Here is a 19990-nt window from a genome sequence, read left to right as displayed (position 1 = left end):
GTGTAAAATTTTAATAAATCGAAACATTCAACAATGCATTCCCGTACATCCTCAGTCCTCTATGGACGCAGAGAATACTAATTAAGTTTAGATTATAACAAATGTAAAAAAATGCACGAGACCGGTTCGGTCTGGCTATTTGACCGAGTTCCGTTTTACGACCTACAAGTGAACAGTACACGCCACCGTGTAGCTATATTAGCGGGTAGTCAAAACATGGGGGGCGACTGCGAAAAGGGAACCGTTTCCGATGAGTAAGGTACGTGGTCGGGAGTGGTAGTGGACGTTACATTCGAAATTACGTTAAGAGAATACGAAACCGCGCTTAATACAAAGACAAACGAAATTTTATTGCGGTCGGGCACGACATCGTGCGCGACATCGAATAATAGCCAGACCCGAGTGGCGTCTCTTACATAAATTGTCATTAGTTAAGTTAGGCTAAGCTAAAAACTGAAACAAAACTGATTGCACAGTTGCCGTATATTTTTCACAACTATATAATGTTACGTCCTGGGAAACATTAAAATCATTTAAAACAAATCATAGTTCAATGACCCTAATTTTTTTTAAGCGACTCTAGAATTGAAAATATAACATTTTCATATATTAAATAATATCGTTTTAATGACACCAGAGTCATTAAAGTAGAGACATACACAGGGCTAACATATTTTTCCCAGAAAAACATTTAAAAAAAAATAAATTTTAGCTTTACATTTATTTCAAAGGAAAGCCATAAAAATAGAATAAATAGAGCCTTATGTAAAAGGATAAAGGGAAAATATCTCTAACATTTTTGTATACTTAGGTTAAGAAAAAAATAGTTACAGTGACGCATAGAATTTATCATTTCCGTTGGTTGCTGTTTATTCAAGAATTCTAAAATTTACTCAATAAGATAAAGTTTGAATAATTTAAAAATAATAAAATTTTAGTAAAAATAACGAAATCTTACTGAAATAAAATTTTAATAGTAAATAGTAACTAATAAGAATCTAGATACAATTTAAAATAATTAATAAAATAGATCCCAACAATAGACTCAACAGTAATCGATAAATTTTAAATAAATAATATTAAAGGTAAAGTTTAAAATTATCTAATAAAAAGAAAATAATCTAATTAATAAGAAGACAATTAAAGTTGATCAATTAACTAGGAAACAATTAATAAATACAATAAGTAACAATTAATTAGCTAAAATAGAAGTAAAGTTAAATAGCATTACTATCAATAAATTTTATCAATAAATAAAAAGAATGTGTAAGTGGATGTGTAGGAGCGCATACCCATCCGTTTGCATAAGGGCGTGACTTGGCCGCTTTTCTTATAGAGAAGGGGACCTGGAGTGGAAAAGTCCTTTTCTATTGGATGGAAATCGTCCCTTCTAGGACCCACAAATTAGGACCTCCTTCCAAAAAAAAAAAACTAAAACTATGGGACTCTCCAGAGAATATATTTTTTTATTATTCAGTACATTTTCCGACTCTGATTCAGACTCAGACTCATTTTTAGTTTTCTACCAGTGCAGGCCTTCCCACTGTGTAAAGTATTCTTTTATTTCTTTTGTAAACTTTGAATTAAATAGTGATTACGAGTCGATTTTCAAACAAATATTCATCTCCAGAGTGTCACGGGGCTCCCTCATTACCCGTTGAAAGTCCTCACCCTAGCCGTGGTTAGTTATCGACAGATCACAGGGCGCTGTGATCTAGGATGCTCGCGCAGTAGAAATAAAATTTACATAAGTTCCGGGACCTAGGAAATAAGTGTTCCGTGGGTGGGGATAATCTCACACGAGGGACAAGTGAAGTTGCCGAACGGAAAACCGACATTGTGAAACCGGAGCCCGAGCAACCAACACGAGATTTTGGAAATACAAGGTAAATATTAATATTCCTCTGAGATTCCTGTGGAACCTTCAGAGCGATTATTTGAATATATAAACTTGATATTTATTGCTAGGCAGTTAACCAGCCTAAATATCCAATAAAAACCATTCTAACTATCCTGAAATTCCAGATAAATTATTGCTAAACATCCCGAACTGCGACGCAAGTGAACTCGAGTACCGAGGAACTCGTGAGATTTGGCTGACAAAGTTGCCTCTATTAGAAGTCCACGAGAACGACAAGAGACCCGAATAAAGAAAAGAAGTCGTCAAAAAATTCTCAGGTACAAAAGTTTAACCTCGGCAAATTATTGCGTCGTCCCCGGAAACTCTAGGCTTAGGCCAGGTTCCGTCTTCCAATCACCCTACTTGATTAATTAATTAATTATTCGAATTTAATTAAAATATCTAAATTATAAGTCGAGGTTAAAATTAATTAAAATACAATTTGAATAAATAGAAAATTCAATAAGTTAGAAAATTTCAAAATTAAAAATAAAAGAGGTTAAATTTAGAATTAATATTATTGTTACGTCCCCACCTGCATTCGCAGATGTCTCTGATAGCGAATACGCGCGCTAATTTAAACTCTAACAATTGTACAATAATTTCATAAACATTCATTTTTTTATAAATATAATATTAAATGATAAGTAAAGAATTCCAAATGTTAAACATTAAATACTAAATATAGAAATAGAAAATGATAAGAAAAGTGAAACTCAGCCAACACCTGAGTAAACAAAATATTTTTAAGTTTACATTAACATTTTCTCACGAAGAATGTTAATGGTAAATGATTCATTTTGTAAGACAACTAGCGTGGAGTACATAAGTATATTCGAGAACGTTCGAGGAATGTTCTAAATAAATAATGATAACGAACGCCTGTGTGTCCTGGACTCCGGAGTTGAGTCAGCGCGGATCATCCGAGTCGGACTCGGAGATGCCACGCATATCAACTCAAGAGAATAGGACATTCGGGGCCTGATACGCAGCCCTACTCCCCTCAGGGCGCGGCCCTTCAACGGGGATATATGCAGGGTGCAGGGGTAGTTCGGGGCTTGTCTTTTGCTACGGCTTCATAATCTTAACGTCTCGCACTTAAGGCTCTTCATAATTTATACATGTCGTGAGACTATTAATTACGGTTACGAAACACTATTACGTACTTCACGGCAGTTGTCAAATCATATTCATTAAACGTGTATTTTAAACAGTTAAATAAAGTTATTTATTAATTAAATTCACCGAAGCTAATTATCTCGGAGTTAATTCGAGAACCTTCTACTTACGACTCTGGAGGTCGTAACATCTTTATCTCCAGCTCTAGTTGTTCTACCGTCTACCTACAAACCTGTGAGGAAACCGGGACGTAACATTATTATAAAATTGGTCAAATATATTTAGATTAAAATTTACAAATCAGAAATTTTGATATCGACAATTTTGAATTAACTGCGTCATTTATATAAGCGATATTCTGTCGATTAAATTATTACAAATTAGAAATTAAAATAAAACTAAAAGAAACTAAAATTAGAAAATTGTCCAAGTTAGATTAAAATTGACCAATAAAATCAACAAGTAAAATAAATTAAAATTTAAAATGAAAACTGATAATTAAAATTTACTTTTGGAAAATTATCAAAGAATTTTAGAATCAAATTACCATAGACATAAATTCCTTAAATTAAAATATTAAAATTGTTAAGTAGTAAATTAATTTATAAAATAAAATTTACAAGAGCAAAATTATTAATAAAAGAAGATTTGTTTAATAAACTTCGATAAATAAATTTTGTCAAATTCCAGTACGATGATTTCAAAAATAATCAACATAAAATTTAGCCTTGGGAAATTTTTACCAAGTTGAAGACTAAATCTCAAATCTTGACTGGAATTCAAAATAGACATAAGCCGATTATTCAGGCAGTTTGAATTCGAGTAAATTTTAATTAATCTAAGATTTTGGTTGAATAAAACGCTACTGTGATATTATTAATTAAGCAACCAGAATTTAAATAAAATTATTTATCGAAGTCAAGCTAGGGACCGGGAAATTAGATTCCCAGGAAGTTATGTTGTAAAGAGTATTTTGGATTTTAAAGTAATTGTAAATTAGAGTCAAGTTGTAACGGAGTACACGAGACCTTCTTTATCTAAGAAATATTCTAATACCAATTTCGTGTTCCAGAATAAAATATTGTCTGAGAATTAAGCTACGAAGTGGCGATTCAGGACCGTGCTGCCAATAAGACCTCATCAAGGAAAGACGAGAAACCCGGGAGTAAAAGCGTCGAGGGATTTTGAAAAAAAAACCCAAGAAAACTCCAGGTACAATAAAGACGTCTAAATAGATTCTTGGTGAAGCGGCATCAGCCAGACCTTAAGTCGGCTGAAGGTTATCGCCATTTCGCGTTCGATTACAATCATTAGTTTTTAGATAAAAGTTTAATTAATTAATCTTGCCAAAATTTAAGCAATTGGTTTAGTCAATAATTAAACACTCGTTACTTGAACTAAAGTCTGAATAAAAGACCGAATAAAGTTAAGAATGAATTTAAGAACAAGTTAGAAATAAAATAACTAAATATTAAATTAATAATGCCAGGAATTATTTCGGGTTATTAATTAAACACGTAGGCAGAGTCTGGATTAATCTTACTAGGAATTATTTTAGTTTGTTAATTCATGATTTTGGTGTCACGTGAAAATTTGATCTCTGGTAATTGAGTTTGAGTAAAATCAGTTAATTTTTGTGTCAATTAAAATCATTACAATAATTTCAGTAAAATATTTTAGTAAAATCATCAGAAGTTAAAATTAATTAAAATCAATATAAATAATTTGGAACGACTTTTGATTGTGTGAAATATAATAGAAGTAAAATTAGAATCATAAAAAATCGTTAGAATAATTGTTAAAATCATTTAGATAAAAGTAGAAAATAAATCAGTTGTAAATTTCACTTGAAGAAAAATTCAACACAAGTTGGGAGAGGGTCCGCCATCTTGTTTCGAGCTAAAACGCTGAGTAAAGGACGTACAAGGTCGAGACTAAAAATCTCAAGGCGTTGTAAGGTGAAATATAATCCTCAAAATTAAAATAAAATAAATTTCAAGTTTCAAACAACACAAAAGTAAAATAAAGTAATTTAGCAAAAATAAAATAAACTCAGTTATTCAGAGACAAATAAAACAATTTAGTTAAAATTGAGTGAAATAAAACCAATTGTCAATTTCTTAATTCAGAGATTAAAACTAAATAAATTAATTAATTGACTCTGACAAATAATTTGGACAAGATTAAAACAATTCAAGTAAATAAAATAAAATTACAAAAGTCGGAAAAATGAAATTCGAAGAAAATAATTAATAAAATGAAACTAAATTAATTTTAAGGAAATTAATTAAAGTAATTAAGTAAAATTTTATAATAAAATATGGCGTAATAAAATCGACAAAATTAAAATAAATTTGTAAGAATACTAGGACGTAGCGAATATTTTGTCGGCAGATTATTAAGACCTCTGTCATAAAATTTTAATCTATTAATACGAGATACGAAGACCTCTTAGTATTAAATATTTATTGTTGTATTATTAAGACTACGGCAGTAAATTAGTTAAGAATTTTAAAAAAGAAATTAATCGCTATAGGAATTTGGATTGGGAATGAATGGAAAATTTATTCAAGAGAAAATTTAATAATTGAAATTTAATTTGGATTTAGAAAATTTAATAATCAGATTTAATTTGGAAAATAAAAGTAAATAATAGTCTTAGAAAATAATTAATAAAGTATGGAAATTTTAATTAGTGTGTTTGAATGATAATAATTATATTGTGGGTGCGTGTGGAAAATGATGAAACTATGAAACTATAGCAAATTATGGAAAATGGAAATTATGGAAAATTGAAAAATGGAGGAAAATAATTAGAAACCGCGGTATGGTCGCTCCATAAGAGGGTACCGTCGGGAATAAGTAACTATGATAGAAACCGCGATAAGGTCGCTCCATAAGAGGGTATCGTCGGGATTAGGAGCTTTGATAGGAAACCGTCTTATAAACGGGAATAGGACTTAGGATTAAGTGTTAATTAATTGTAAGGGGAATATCATTGTAATGGGGTGGGTTAAATAAAATTTCTTGAAAAATGAATTTCTTTGATGGTTTCTGTTTTCTCCCCAGCAATCTCTCACGACCCTGTAGAACTTACTCCATGCTCTGGTCCAGTTTCTGGATACTGTGTCTAAAAATCCAGTGGCGCCTTAAATAAATTTAAGGGTGACCAAAGAGGACGAGTGGGCTTTTCAAAAGAGTCGCATACCGTAACAAAGTATGTATTAGATAAATTGTTTTATTGAGAATTGTGCGTGTGTGTGTGTGTGTGTGTGGGAAAATATTTCACAGTATATACTCCTCGTTCACGGGCTGTCGAGGAGGTTAGGATTAGCAGGTTGTCGACTAGTGTCATGGTATCTTCCTCTGTCCTAGTCGACTTCAGGTTCCTTAGTCCCGTAGTGAGGGTCCTGTAGACAGCGAAAGGGCTAAGGACGGTATGAACCTTGGGCAGCGGTCCGGGCGACCACCCAGGGTCATATCTAGAGTCTTAGAGCGTGAGGGACCTGTGGACAGCGCGACTTAATTAGAAACTGCGGTATAGACGCTCCATATGAGGGTACCGTCCGGAATAGGAACTATGATAGAAACTGCGATATAGACGCTCCATATGAGGGTATCGCAGGAATAGGAAACTTTGATAGAAACTGCGATATAGACGCTCCATATGAGGGTATCGTAGGAATAAGTAACTTTTATAAGTATGAGTGTGTGTGTGAGTATTAAATTAAGGTTTAATTATTGTCAGATTGTCAAAATAAATTTATAATTGATGCCAATTTTAATTGTTTTTATTTATGTCAAATTTTATAATTTCTTTCGACCCTGTGATATCTCTCTTACTTGGACCGGTTCTGGAAACCGTGATAAAAATTCCAGAGGCGCCCTTAATTATAAATTCTAATCAAAGGGGTGACCAAGAGACGGTTCAAACCCGTTACAAGAGATTGTCCAAATAATACATGTATTGTAAAGTTCGTTTCATATCGATCTCAAAGCGTTTAGTCAATAAGCCGTCTAAAATATATGTTGTTAAAGATTATTTTTTAATATTGTGTCAACTAAACTTTGCATCACGTTCTTGATGTTTTATTAGATTTTGTAATATGTTCATATTTTCACTAATTCTGTATCACGCTCTCATTTTTATGAACTTTTGTAGTACGTATTTAATCGTACATCCATTTATTTGCTTATATTTTACAATATATGTATTAATCGTAACCAAATTCTTATTATTTCTAAAAATTAAACCAGCTGAAATACTCCCGATCCCAATCTATAGATCTTAAATGATCTTGATTAAAATTAAATAATTTAAAAGTTATGCTAAGACGTAACAACAAATAACTTAGTGCAAAGGACGATTATTAATTTTACGCACTGAATTCATTGACAAATGTCGATTATAATTTTATTTATATTTAGATTTAGGTTTTAGATAAAACCGCTCCAATAGTCACTTAATATAATAATCAATTTTATATTTTCATTCTTTTTATTTAGATATCAAGTGACTTGAGCAGATTATTTTACCTTAGTAATTTAACGACCAAAGTCGATCATTTGAACAACCTTTTATTCCAAATATTATACTTAATAACAAGAGTAAAATAATTTGATTAATTTTAGATTTCTCTTTCGACTAACTGTCGATTATTCCGACATATTTTTATTTCGAAGCCTTCATTTAGGCTTATTACTATTATTAATTTTTATCTATAACCACAACAAGTGGCGATCTATTGCACACATAATGTAACCTAATATACTATTCACGAATATTGTAAGCTAACAAGTTCATAATAGCTTGTAGCATTTAGACCGTAAGGAAATCAGCCATTGTGGGTACCTCAGGTTTAGTTAAGATAAAAGCGAAACTCATTAAATTCCTTTGGTTTATATAGAGTCATTGAACGAAGAGCACTTTTTTTTAAGCACCGCAAGTTTCCAGGGTTAGGAGGTATTACGTTCTGAGAATTTCGCCTAAAATTATTTTTTTTTTTACTATTTTATAAACATTATATTTTAAATACGTATATTCAATATAAATTCTCCGAATGCACATTAAGAGATAGCCGTTGCTTAGCTGGTGGTTTTATCAGCAGCTGAGTAACGGAAATCTCGCGATAAGGCATCAGCAGAGAGTCGCCGTGGCCGCGGATAGTCCAAAAACCTTACGTCAGCATGGGACCCGGGCCTCGATGACTCTCTCAGGGAGTAACCTGAGCTGCAAACATGGCTGAAAATATGTTTACCAAAACTAATCTGGAGCTCATTCAAGTCAGTAGATCTAGAGACTCTCGAGTGCAGTGATCTCCATCCTCAGGCTTGAACCTCTCCAGATCCTATTTTCAAAATAAACCAACTGCACCAAAACATATAGTCCAAATACACTTATTATGGTGCGGAGCGCTTTATAGCAGTTCCAACCCATATAAGAAAAACCTTCCGGCTAAAGCGCTAGCCAGCGTTTCGCCAACCTAACCCTCCTACTGGGCGAGCGCTTAATCAGCGTATCCCCAGGTCCCAAATCTTCGGCAAGAGCGCTAGCCAGCGTTCGGCCAGCACCAAATTCCCGTACGTAAATGCCTCATGGCAAACTGTCACGAAGATCGGGTCGCTCGGTGCAAGAGGGTCGTCGTCGCTTGGCCCAGCCATTCTACCTATCGTTGCCGACAATCACCGTCGAAACTTCAGCCGAACCGCGAGCGGAAGTAGTGCGGAACGCGAGACCAGTAGTGCGGATAACCGACGACGAGATCTTGATCGAACCCCGAGTAAGGGTGGTTCGAACCGCCGAGGACGACTCACCTAGATCACCTACGAGCCGAGGTTCACCGGGTCAGACTATCTTTGTCAGCAACAACTTCCCTGCCTATTGGACTGATATCACCAGAGCTTGGAAGCTGGTCCCGATCGAGGTCCCAGAGGTTCACCCTACAGGGGACGTTATTCCCATCAACAACCCCAGGTACGGGTATTATTTGGAGGAGTTTTTCCAAAAGACGGGTCACGACATCTTTCCGCCTTTTCGAAGCTAAGTGGCTCGAGACCCAGGGAGTTATCGGGGCAGATTTATGGGGCCCATAATGGTAAGTCAATAATAAAAGAATAATAAGAAGTATGCTCATCTGTGACGACACACAGGGGGTCGATCGACTACCCACGGTGTCAAAACCTGGTATTTAATTACTAAAAAAAATTTCAATGAATTTATACACGTAATTTTAAAAACGTAATAATAGTCATTATTAATTATTTATAATTATTTAATTATTACTGATTTTGAAATTGTCCTCAAAGTATCGCTCATGTAAATAACGTTAATTCAAGGACTGTCCCTGAAGTATCATTCGCTTAAATAATGATGTTTTGATAACAGTCCTTGAAAAATCGTGAAAGTACCTAATGACACTTGAACAAGTCTCAATAAAATAGCGATAAATTGAATTATCATCATTGGTTATTTTTTTGCTGTAATATTAGAAAAATTGGTTGGATTTTTTTAATTTTCCAGAAACTTATGTTACCCAGGAAATTTATCTCCAACAATATTTATAGGAAAAATTATGCTTTATAAAAATATGATATTCAAAACTTTTTCGAGCTATTTCCAAAATGAATTCTCACAAGGACTGATGTGAGTCATTGATGATTCTGAATATTTTCATTTTAAAATAGCGGTTTTTTAACTAATCTTTAAAAAAAATCATAAATCATTAAAATTCATGTAATATCAATTGTAAAGTTTGAATTTCTGCGAATTGTACGAGTCATTATAATCATGAATGCACTATAGCTTATAATTGACTTGTTGTAGTGCGGAATTTCATATTTGAATTTTGGCGTTATTTCTATCATGAAACGAACGACAAATATTATCATAAAATTTTAATATAAATTCCTATTTCAATTTTCGTGCATTCGACAAAACTGTTATTGTTATCGTCCTTAAATTGGAATCTTTCACAGTGGTAGCTAGTAGAATCCAGTCAAATCGCTGAGTTATTTTCTACGAAGAGTATACTCCAGTATTCAAGTAGCTATAAGCAGTTTCTACCTTATTGATCGATTAAAAAAATAAGAGATGGCATTTCTGAATTGAAGTTAAACAGGTACACAATGTATCATTGCGTTATACCAAATACCGATGGATCACTCATAATGAAACGAATTTCTTGCTCAAATAAAACTTATTCTTGTAAAATATTCAAAAGCCAGTAAAAATAAAAAAAAAAACCTTTAAAAAGTAATAAATAAAATTTACCTTAGAAATTGAAATTACGACTTCAATAATTTATTATATTGACGTACGATTTTTTTCGAATCTCATCTTATAAAGCCGCCAGTAACACACAAATAGTGAAAAAAAAAATAATTAATTTAAAAATTAAAAAAAAAATGATAACCGATTATTATCCCATTACGAGACTAGGCTTACAATATGTGTTTTGAAGAGTAGAAATTTTGAGAATTTTTTGAAAAAATTTGAAGGATACAAGCAATATTAAAATTCTTGTGTTAACATTGGAATGAAAAAAAAAACGATCAAATTTATAATAAATAATTTTTTGGATACATTTTTCAAAAAGTTCATCAGAAAACACGAAATTTGAAAAAAAAAGTCCCACATCGGACAAATTTTTACGAAGTTATGGCTATTTAAAAAAAAAGAAACCCAAAATTTTCGAAAATTCATGTCTCTCGATTGGCTGAACGAAAAAATTTGAAAAATTTCATAGAAACCTTTTACGAAGGGTATAAAAAGATGCCCAAATTTTAGCGAAATCGGAGATGCAAACCCAAAGAGGTAGGATGAGTTGGCATGGAATGCCCCACACACGCACATATATATATATATATATATATATATATATATATATATATATATGTAGCGACTATGTCCTACAATATAAATTACCCATTCGGTTAATTCCGCCGACACTCGGCGCCCGAAACATTTGTAATCGTCGTTTATCTATTTAGACAATTTTCGTAAATGATAGACAGTCAATAGCTAGCTACTACCAATATTGCCACGTGCAAAGATTAGAGCTCAAAATATAATCAACGCTTTTCTTTTGTAACACATTAAATTATAATAAATAATCAATAGTTATTTTTACGTAGTGAATTAAATCATTTATACAACAACAATAATTCCTACATATATATATATATATATATATATATATATATATATATATATATATATATATATATATATATATGTCGGAGATAATATCGAGCTGGGTTTTCCCAGAGATTGGAAATTCCCAATATTTTAGTTTGTCTGTTAATTTTAAGCAAAATCGTAAAGCATAGAATATTTAGATATTATTTATGATTTAAGCTAGTTATATTTTTTATGGTTATAACGATGGGCTTAAGTCCGGAGTGACAATGGTCACCAAACGTAGCCGAGGTCACAGGATAGAAGTAAAAAGTATATAGTTAGAAATATCGACAGACAATAAGGGCTGTCGAAATAATTTTTGAGTGAATAAGTACTTAGGGTACTTGGGAGAGTAGTTCTCGTTGAGCATTGATCAAGTAAGGATCACATACATCCTGCTTACCCCAGATTCGTTCTCGGTCTTATTCCCAAAACGTCTTTAACTGTTATATCAATCGCAGTAGAATATTTGTAATTAAATTTATTATTTGTACGAGTTAGTGTACGTTATATTTTAAATCAAAGTCTTTATTATATTTGATTATTGTAAAAATAAATAAAGATGGCTGATAATGATCCAAAGGACCCTAACGATGCCCGAACCACTCTTTCTCCGACATATATATATATATATATATATATATATATATATATATATATATATATATATATATATATATATATATATATATATATATATATATGTCGGAGAGTAAAGTACAGTGGAGTATTTTCTGACGAAGCGATGAGAATATTCTTTAGGATATTTCTATTTTTTTAGTTATTTTAAGAAATGTATTGTTACTTTAATATTTTGTAAAGTAAGATATAACTAAAATGTTTTATTGCGGTAGGCTTAGGCCTAGGTAGGCACATGGTTGTCAACGTAGTCGGGATCGCAGGACGATAGGGGTATCATAAAATTAATACGGAAAAGAGAAATGTGCAGCAGGCAGACTATTTGAGAATAGTTTTTTGAAAAGACATTCTTGCTTTGAGATCGAGATCGAACGGACGCCCTGGTGATCGCGAATTCGTTATTTCCTAAGTCTCGGTCAATCGCAAGATATTATTAATATTGTTTGCGGCCTGAATTAACTTAACCTTGTACGAGTTTATCTACTCATTCGTAATAATTGATCTTTTTGTAATTGTGAATATTAATTAATTGTAATAATAAAAATGAGTGAATTACAAAATACCGAATCCCCAACAATAACTCCTGCCTCTCTGACATCAGAAGTGGGATCGTCTCCATCTGGTCCAGCACCCGATCAGTGGAATACATTTTTCGAGCTTATGAAGAATTTTTTACCGAAGCCGTCTTTGACAAAGAATATTGTTTCTTTACCGCGGTTCAATCCAGAGAGTGCGGGATCGGATCCTGTTGCATGGTGTTCAGCAACGGAATTGTGCCTATTGGAAAACTCTCTCCAAGGAAGCGGATTGATATCGGCGCTTAGTAAAGCTTTGGAAGGCTCAGCGGCTCAGTGGCTGTCTCAAGTAGCAATTCTGGGTATACAGTGGCCGCAATTAAAAGAACTTTTCGTGTCACGTTTTCGTGGACAGGAAACTGCGACAGCGGTAATGTTGAAACTTCACCAGGAGTTACCAACCAAGGATGAAAGTGTCGGTGCATTCGGCATTCGACTTCGATCATCGCTGAAGGCTCGCTGGAGGTCTTTATCGGTCGATGAAATTATCAATGTGGTTGTGCTTGCGCGATTGACTCACCTTGACAATCGGGTGGAGCGCGTGGCATTGACTACCGACATCAAAACGGAAGTTGACTTTTTGAGTGAAATGCGAGGCTTTTCCTACACTCGTAAAAGACCCGTGTCAGCGTCAGATAACTCTTCTGCACCGAATTCAAAGCGTTTCAAGCCAGCGGTGTCAGTGAAGTGCCATTTTTGTGGAGAAATAGGTCACAAGAAGTTTGAGTGTCCTAAACTTAAGAAGAAACACGTAGAGCAAAGCAGTAACTATCATGGCAGCCAAGGATCACCCTCGTCATCGACGTCCTGTGACGTGTTTCAAATGCGGAGCAGCTGGCCATATTGCGCCAAACTGTACGGCTTCAGGCAGCGGTCGTAGCGGTCCAGGAAACAACAAGGACAACGGTGGCGTCGAACGTCGTGTAAATCTGTGCATAGTAGCAGCTCCTACGGGTATTCTGAACCATCTTGGTGAGTCGTTTCCATTTTGTTTTGATTCGGCAGCGGAATGCTCACTAATAAAAGAATCGATTGCTCTCAAGTTCTCGGGAAGAAGAGTCAACGAATTAGTAATTTTAAAGGGTATCGGAAATGTTGCAGTAAATTGTAATTTGCAAATTTTGTCTACCGTTATTATGAATTCGTTTACATTAGAGATTCTTTTTCACGTTGTCCCGGATGAATATTTGAACGATAATATTTTAATTGGTCGAGAAATTTTAAGCTTGGGATTTGAAGTAAATATTTCCCAACTTAATTTTAATATCGGTAAATCTAAAGTCATAAATGAATGTAGTAAAGTTGAAATCATCAATTTTGATACCGTTGATACCGATGTTGATAAAGACGATAAAATAAGATTAGTTTCAATATTAAAAGAATACGAAAGTTCTTTTATCACAGGCTTCCCTCGTACTCACGTTAACGCTGGTGAACTTGAAATACGTTTAATTGATCCGAGCATTACGGTACAGAGAAGGCCATATAGACTTAGTGTAGAAGAGAAACAAATAGTTAGAAAAAGAATTAATGAATTGCTTGAAGCGAATGTTATTCGTCCTAGTAATTCACCGTTTGCTAGCCCTATTTTACTAGTTAAGAAAAAAGATGGATCAGACCGCTTATGCGTTGATTATCGTGAATTAAATAAAAACACGATAGCAGATAAATTTTCTTTGCCGCTTATTTTAGATCAGATACCGCGACTTAGAAAAGCTAAATTTTATATTAGTTTAGATATGGCCAGCGGTTTCCATCAGATTCCCATACATCCAGAATCTATAGAACGTACGACATTTGTCACTCCTGATGGCCAATTTGAATTTTTAACAATGCCATTTGGGCTTAAAAAAGTTCCTTCTGTTTTCCAAAGAGCAATTTTAAAAGCACGAGGTGAGCTCGCGTATACTTACGTTGTAGTTTACCTAGACGATGTATTAGTAATTGCGGATACAATAGAGGAAGCGTTTGAAAGACTTCGAATGGTATTAATAATTCTTATAGATGCGGGATTCTCATTTAATTTTTCAAAATGTTCTTTCCTTAAAACATCTGTTTCATATCTCGGGTATGAAATTAAAGATGGGGAAGTTCGTCCAAACCCTTGTAAAATAAATTCTTTAACGTTGTTACCCGCTCCTCGGACAGTTACCCAGCTTAGACAGTTTATTGGCCTTGCGTCATACTTCCGACGATTTGTCCCGAGATTTTCACAAATTATGAAACCTTTATATGCACTCACCTCAGGTAAAAAATATATTGAATGGACTGAGGGACATGAAAATGTTCTACAAGAAGTAATTCGTATTTTAACCAATGAACCCGTTTTAATTATTTTTGACCCGGATTATCCCATAGAACTGCATACCGATGCCAGTTCCGATGGGTACGGAGCAATACTTATGCATAAAGTAGATGGTAAAAATAAAGTTATTGAATATTTTAGTAAAAGAACAAGTCCAGCCGAGTCCAGGTATCATTCCTATGAACTTGAAACTATGGCTGTTGTTAAATCAATAAAAAAACACTTTCGGCATTACTTACACGGACGACAATTTACCGTTGTGACTGATTGCAATTCTTTAAAGTCTTCCCAAAATAAGATTGACCTTAACGATAGAGTACATAGATGGTGGGCTTATTTACAAGCTTTTCAATTCAATATAGTTTATAGAGAAGGCAAATACATGGCTCACGCGGATTTCTTCTCTCGAAATCCTTTGCCTGATTTGTCAAAACAAGTTAATAAAATTGAAGAGAAACGTGTAAAACTCGCGGAAATATCAATTGATTGGCTCCTTGCCGAACAACGGCGTGATTCAGAAATTTCGGAAATAGTCACTAAATTACATAATGATGAGCTATCGGAAGACCTCTCAAAATCTTACGAGATTAGAGCCGGTACGCCTTACCGAAAAATAGAAAGTAAAGGTGAAACCATCTGTTTGCCGATCGTACCTCGAGCTTTTCGGTGGTCCGTTATTAACCACGTACATGAGTCTGTGATGCACTTGGGTTGGGATAAAACACTCAATAAAGTTTATGAATATTACTGGTTTGAGGGTATGTCTAAATATGTACGTAAATTTGTTGACAGTTGTATTACTTGTAAACTCTCTAAAACCCACTCAAGTAAAATTCAAGCTGAGTTGCATCCCATCCCCAAGACCCGCATACCTTGGCATACTGTGCATATAGATATTACAGGTAAATTGAGTGGTAAAAATAATACCAAAGAATACGTTATTGTTATTGTTGATGGTTTTACCAAATATGTCTATTTACATCATACTCGCAAAATTGACAGTCATAGTGTTATCAAAGCTTTAAAGGCTGCAATATTTATTTTTGGAGTCCCAGCTCGTGTGATTGCCGATCAAGGTAGATGTTTTACTGGAAAAGACTTTAAAGGTTTTTGTGAATCTTTAAATATTATTTTGCATTTAATAGCTACAGGTACTAGTCGGGCAAATGGTCAAGTAGAGCGTGTGATGAGTACGCTAAAAAATATGTTCACTACTGTTGAATCTAATAATCGCTCATGGCAAGAGGCCATTGGTGAAGTCCAGTTAGCTTTAAATTCAACCCTGAATCGTGTTACCAAATCTAGTGCGTTAGAATTATTAATCGGTAAGAAAACAAGACCTTATGGATTGTTAGTTGATGACAACGAAAAAGAAATTGATATCTCTAATGTAAGACAACGAGCGATCGATAGTATAGAAGAGAATGCTAATTATGAGAAAATTAGATTCGATAAAAATAAAGCTAAAGTCAATAGATTTAAGATCGGAGATCATGTTTTAATTAGAAATGAAGAACGTAATCAGACGAAACTTGACAGAAAATTTAGAGGTCCATTTGTGGTAACAGAATTACTTGATAATGATCGATACAAACTAAAATCTTTGAGTAATAATAGGAGTTTTAAGTATAGTCATGATAAGTTGAGAGAAATGCCTGAGAATCATATTCCTATTGAATTGGATGTCTGCTCGGACAATGAAAATTGTGCAGGAGAGACTGTTGATGCGGGTCCTGAAATAGGGACTTTGGTAGAAAGAGAGACCACCAATGACGTGGCGCACTGATGGCTGTAGGTCGTGGACCTGAATTGTTTTTGTATTCTTGATCACGCACATGCATCAGTGTGTAGTCGCAACTGCAAACTAAATTAGTGGCTAATGTTAGTTTGATCAGGGTGCGATGGGCAGCTGATGATGTGACGGCAGGTAGTTGTGGCAACTACAAGATGTGTTGGATACTGTATGTGGTATACAGGGTAGCCTAGAGATAGTGCAAAGGTCTATTGGTGGAGAAAAAATGAAATGATGTTTGATGATTGGATGATAAGGAATAATGATTGACGGATTTCGATCTCTTGAGTACTATACGTTAACTCCTTTGTATAATAAATGATTAATGGATTTCTGTTACTGGAAAGGACTTCTGAAATTTTCTTATGTAGTTTACCTATTGTAAAATGTTTTATGATAAGCGAGGTCAGTCAAGATCAAAAACTAAAATACCACTGTAACTCAATGTTTTAGATACACCCGAGGGCGTGTGATTGTCAGAATGGCCGTGTCGGAGAGTAAAGTACAGTGGAGTATTTTCTGACGAAGCGATGAGAAGATTCTTTAGGATATTTCTATTTTTTTAGATATTTTAAGAAATGTATTGTTAATTTAATATTTTGTAAAATAAGATATAACTAAAATGTTTTATTGCGGTAGGCTTAGGCCTAGGTAGGCACATGGTTGTCAACGTAGTCGGGATCCCAGGACGATAGGGGTATCATAAAATTAATAAGGAAAAGAGAAATGTGCAGCAGGCAGACTATTTGAGAATAGTTTTTTGAAAAGACATTCTTGCTTTGAGATCGAGATCGAACGGACGTCCTGGTGATCGCGAATTCGTTATTTCCTAAGTCTCGGTCAATCGCAAGATATTATTAATATTGTTTGCGGCCTGAATTAACTTAACCTTGTACGAGTTTATCTACTCATTCGTAATAATTGATCTTTTTGTAATTGTGAATATTAATTAATTGTAATAATAAAAATGAGTGAATCACAAAATACTGAATCCCCAACAATAACTCCTGCCTCTCTGACATATATATTGGGGTGTGCCAAAATGTAACTTCCTTGATGGACCTTTTAAAATTGGAATTTTCAGTTCCGCTTTTGAAATTAGCTGTGTTTAGGCCTTTCCTAAGATATTTTGGGGTAAGACGATAGATTTTATTTTCATAGAATTTTTAAGAGGAGATTCAATTTGGCACTTTCGACCAAATTTTGAATTTTCAGCGGAAATGCCTAAACTAAGCTTCTGTAAAAAAATTTTATGAAAATCAAATTTATCGTCTCACCGCCAAATATCTCAGGAAACGTGCAAACACAGCCCCTGTTAAAAGTGGAACTCAAAATTTTAATTTTAAAAGATTTTTCATGGAAGTTACGTTTTGGCACACCCTAATATATATATAGTAGGATGTGCAAAAAATCTATTTTTATGAAGAATTTTTTAAAACTAGAATTTTGAGTTCCGCTTTTGGGAGGAGCTGTTGTTGGACATTTTTTAAGATATTTTGGGGTGAGACGATTGATTTGATTTTCATAGATTTTGTAAACAGGAGTTTATTTTAGGTATTTCCGCTAAAATTTCAAATTTTTCTCTTGATTTTGATTCAATAATCATAATGTTGATAAGTCGTTCGTGTAATGTATTTTGGGTAGTTATTATAAGTTATTATAACAAATTATAAGAATGTCATATGAAATCTGGGTTGTCGACTATGAAATGAAGTGATAACTTAATTACATGTTAAAAACCTTCAACATCTATATCAATTTTCAACTTAAGCCATGAATATCACCTTTGTCTGAACAATTAAGTGATTCTGCAAAAGAACTGTAGTGTTTACGTATCATCTATCATAATTTTATTGGTTTCATAGGCCTGTAGCATTGAGTCTTATCCAGATTGAGTGAAAAATAATTTTATCGAATGTAACCAATGGTTAGGGTGGGTCAAAAAAATCGAATAATTTATTTTTGATTTTATACTCTGAAAAATAGGTTCGTAGACACCTAAAAAGAATTCTCTCCAAGTATAAGCTCTTAATTATAACGGGAAGGTCCTCCGCTTTGCGGGTTTCTATTTTTTTCGAATAATCAGATAAAAAAATGTATATCTCGCTTCCAACTGCTTGGAAAAATATTCCGTGGCATAGATTTTGTGAGAAATTGAATGCTTTACAAAAAAGGTCTCTTATGACTTTTTCAAAAACTCAACCGATTAAAAGATATTCATAGTTGAAGTTTGGCTATTTTAAGGAAAATATTCGTTTTTATTATGAATTTTATAAGTCGATGAAAAAAAATTATTTCGGATTGCGGAACTCATGATTTTGTAGGAAATTTACTGCTCTACAAAAATAATTTCTTATGATTTTTGATTAAGTGAAGCCGTTACGAGATATTCATCGTCAAACATTAACGAATATAAATATTTCCAGTTTTTGATCAATAATTCGATAAATTTTAATTTAAACTATGAGTTTCAGGAAAATTTACATAAATTTGAGTTTCGATCGATAAAGAAATGTTATAATAAGTTAGATAAAGAATTATTGGAATTATCATTGATTTTCCTTGGAGAAATGCCTCAAGAAAAGATTTCTTTCAAACGTCCTGGTGCTGTTCATCATGCTAGATGGATGGCTAAGGCCATTTATAGTTTGAAAATGTATCTATTCAGAGATGAATTCAAACTCTCTCAGAAAGAATTGCATGGTCTTCGTCATTTCTGTATTTTTATAGTCACATTGTATTTAAAAGCTTGGTTTTCATCAACTTCTGCAACAACTGCTGCTTATCATGACTTGCAGTTTATGAAAAATTTATTGGAGTACAAACATATCAATCCTTTGATTTCTTCAGCTACGTGTGAAAAAATGATTTCGCACTTATGGTATTTGAGCGATGAACTTGCCATTTTATCACTGTTTGACGATGGCGTTCCATTAGAAGTAAAAAAAGTATTGTTGAAGCTGTTAATACTCGTGAAGGTACAGATTCTAAAGCTAAAAGATTTGTAATTGCTCAAGACTGAAAACAATATTAAAAAAATTGTTTATAACATTTCTTTATCGATCGAAACTCAAATTTATGTAAATTTTCCTGAAACTCATAGTTTAAATTAAAATTTATCGAATTATTGATCAAAAACTGGAAATATTGATATTCGTTAATGTTTGACGATGAATATCTCGTAACGGCTTCACTTAATCAAAAATCATAAGAGACCATTTTTGTAGAGCAGTAAATTTCCTACAAAATCATGAGTTCCGCAATCCGAAATAATTTTTTTCATCGACTTATAAAATTCATAATAAAAACGAATATTTTCCTTAAAATAGCCAAACTTCAACTATGAATATCTTTTAATCGGTTGAGTTTTTGAAAAAGTCATAAGAGACCTTTTTTGTAAAGCATTCAATTTCTCACAAAATCTATGCCACGGAATATTTTTCCAAGCAGTTGGAAGCGAGATATAAATTTTTTTATCTGA

At 33.4% G+C, this 19990-nt stretch overlaps 1 protein-coding gene across 1 annotated transcript in view; it reads right to left on the bottom strand.

Annotated features, from left to right (window-relative positions):
- Ninac (STKc_myosinIII_N_like and MYSc_Myo21 domain-containing protein ninaC) overlaps nt 1–19990 on the bottom strand; it is a 1002000-nt gene that overhangs the window by 222903 nt on the left and 759107 nt on the right. The window lies entirely within an intron of this gene.

This window comes from Cotesia typhae, unplaced genomic scaffold (assembly GCF_013202065.1).
Source record: "Cotesia typhae breed Kobodo isofemale line unplaced genomic scaffold, CoteBio_Ctyphae contig_17, whole genome shotgun sequence".
NCBI classification, from domain to species: domain Eukaryota; kingdom Metazoa; phylum Arthropoda; class Insecta; order Hymenoptera; family Braconidae; genus Cotesia; species Cotesia typhae.
Note: the sequence above shows the minus strand (reverse complement) of the source record. Positions and strands in the feature narration are given on the sequence as shown.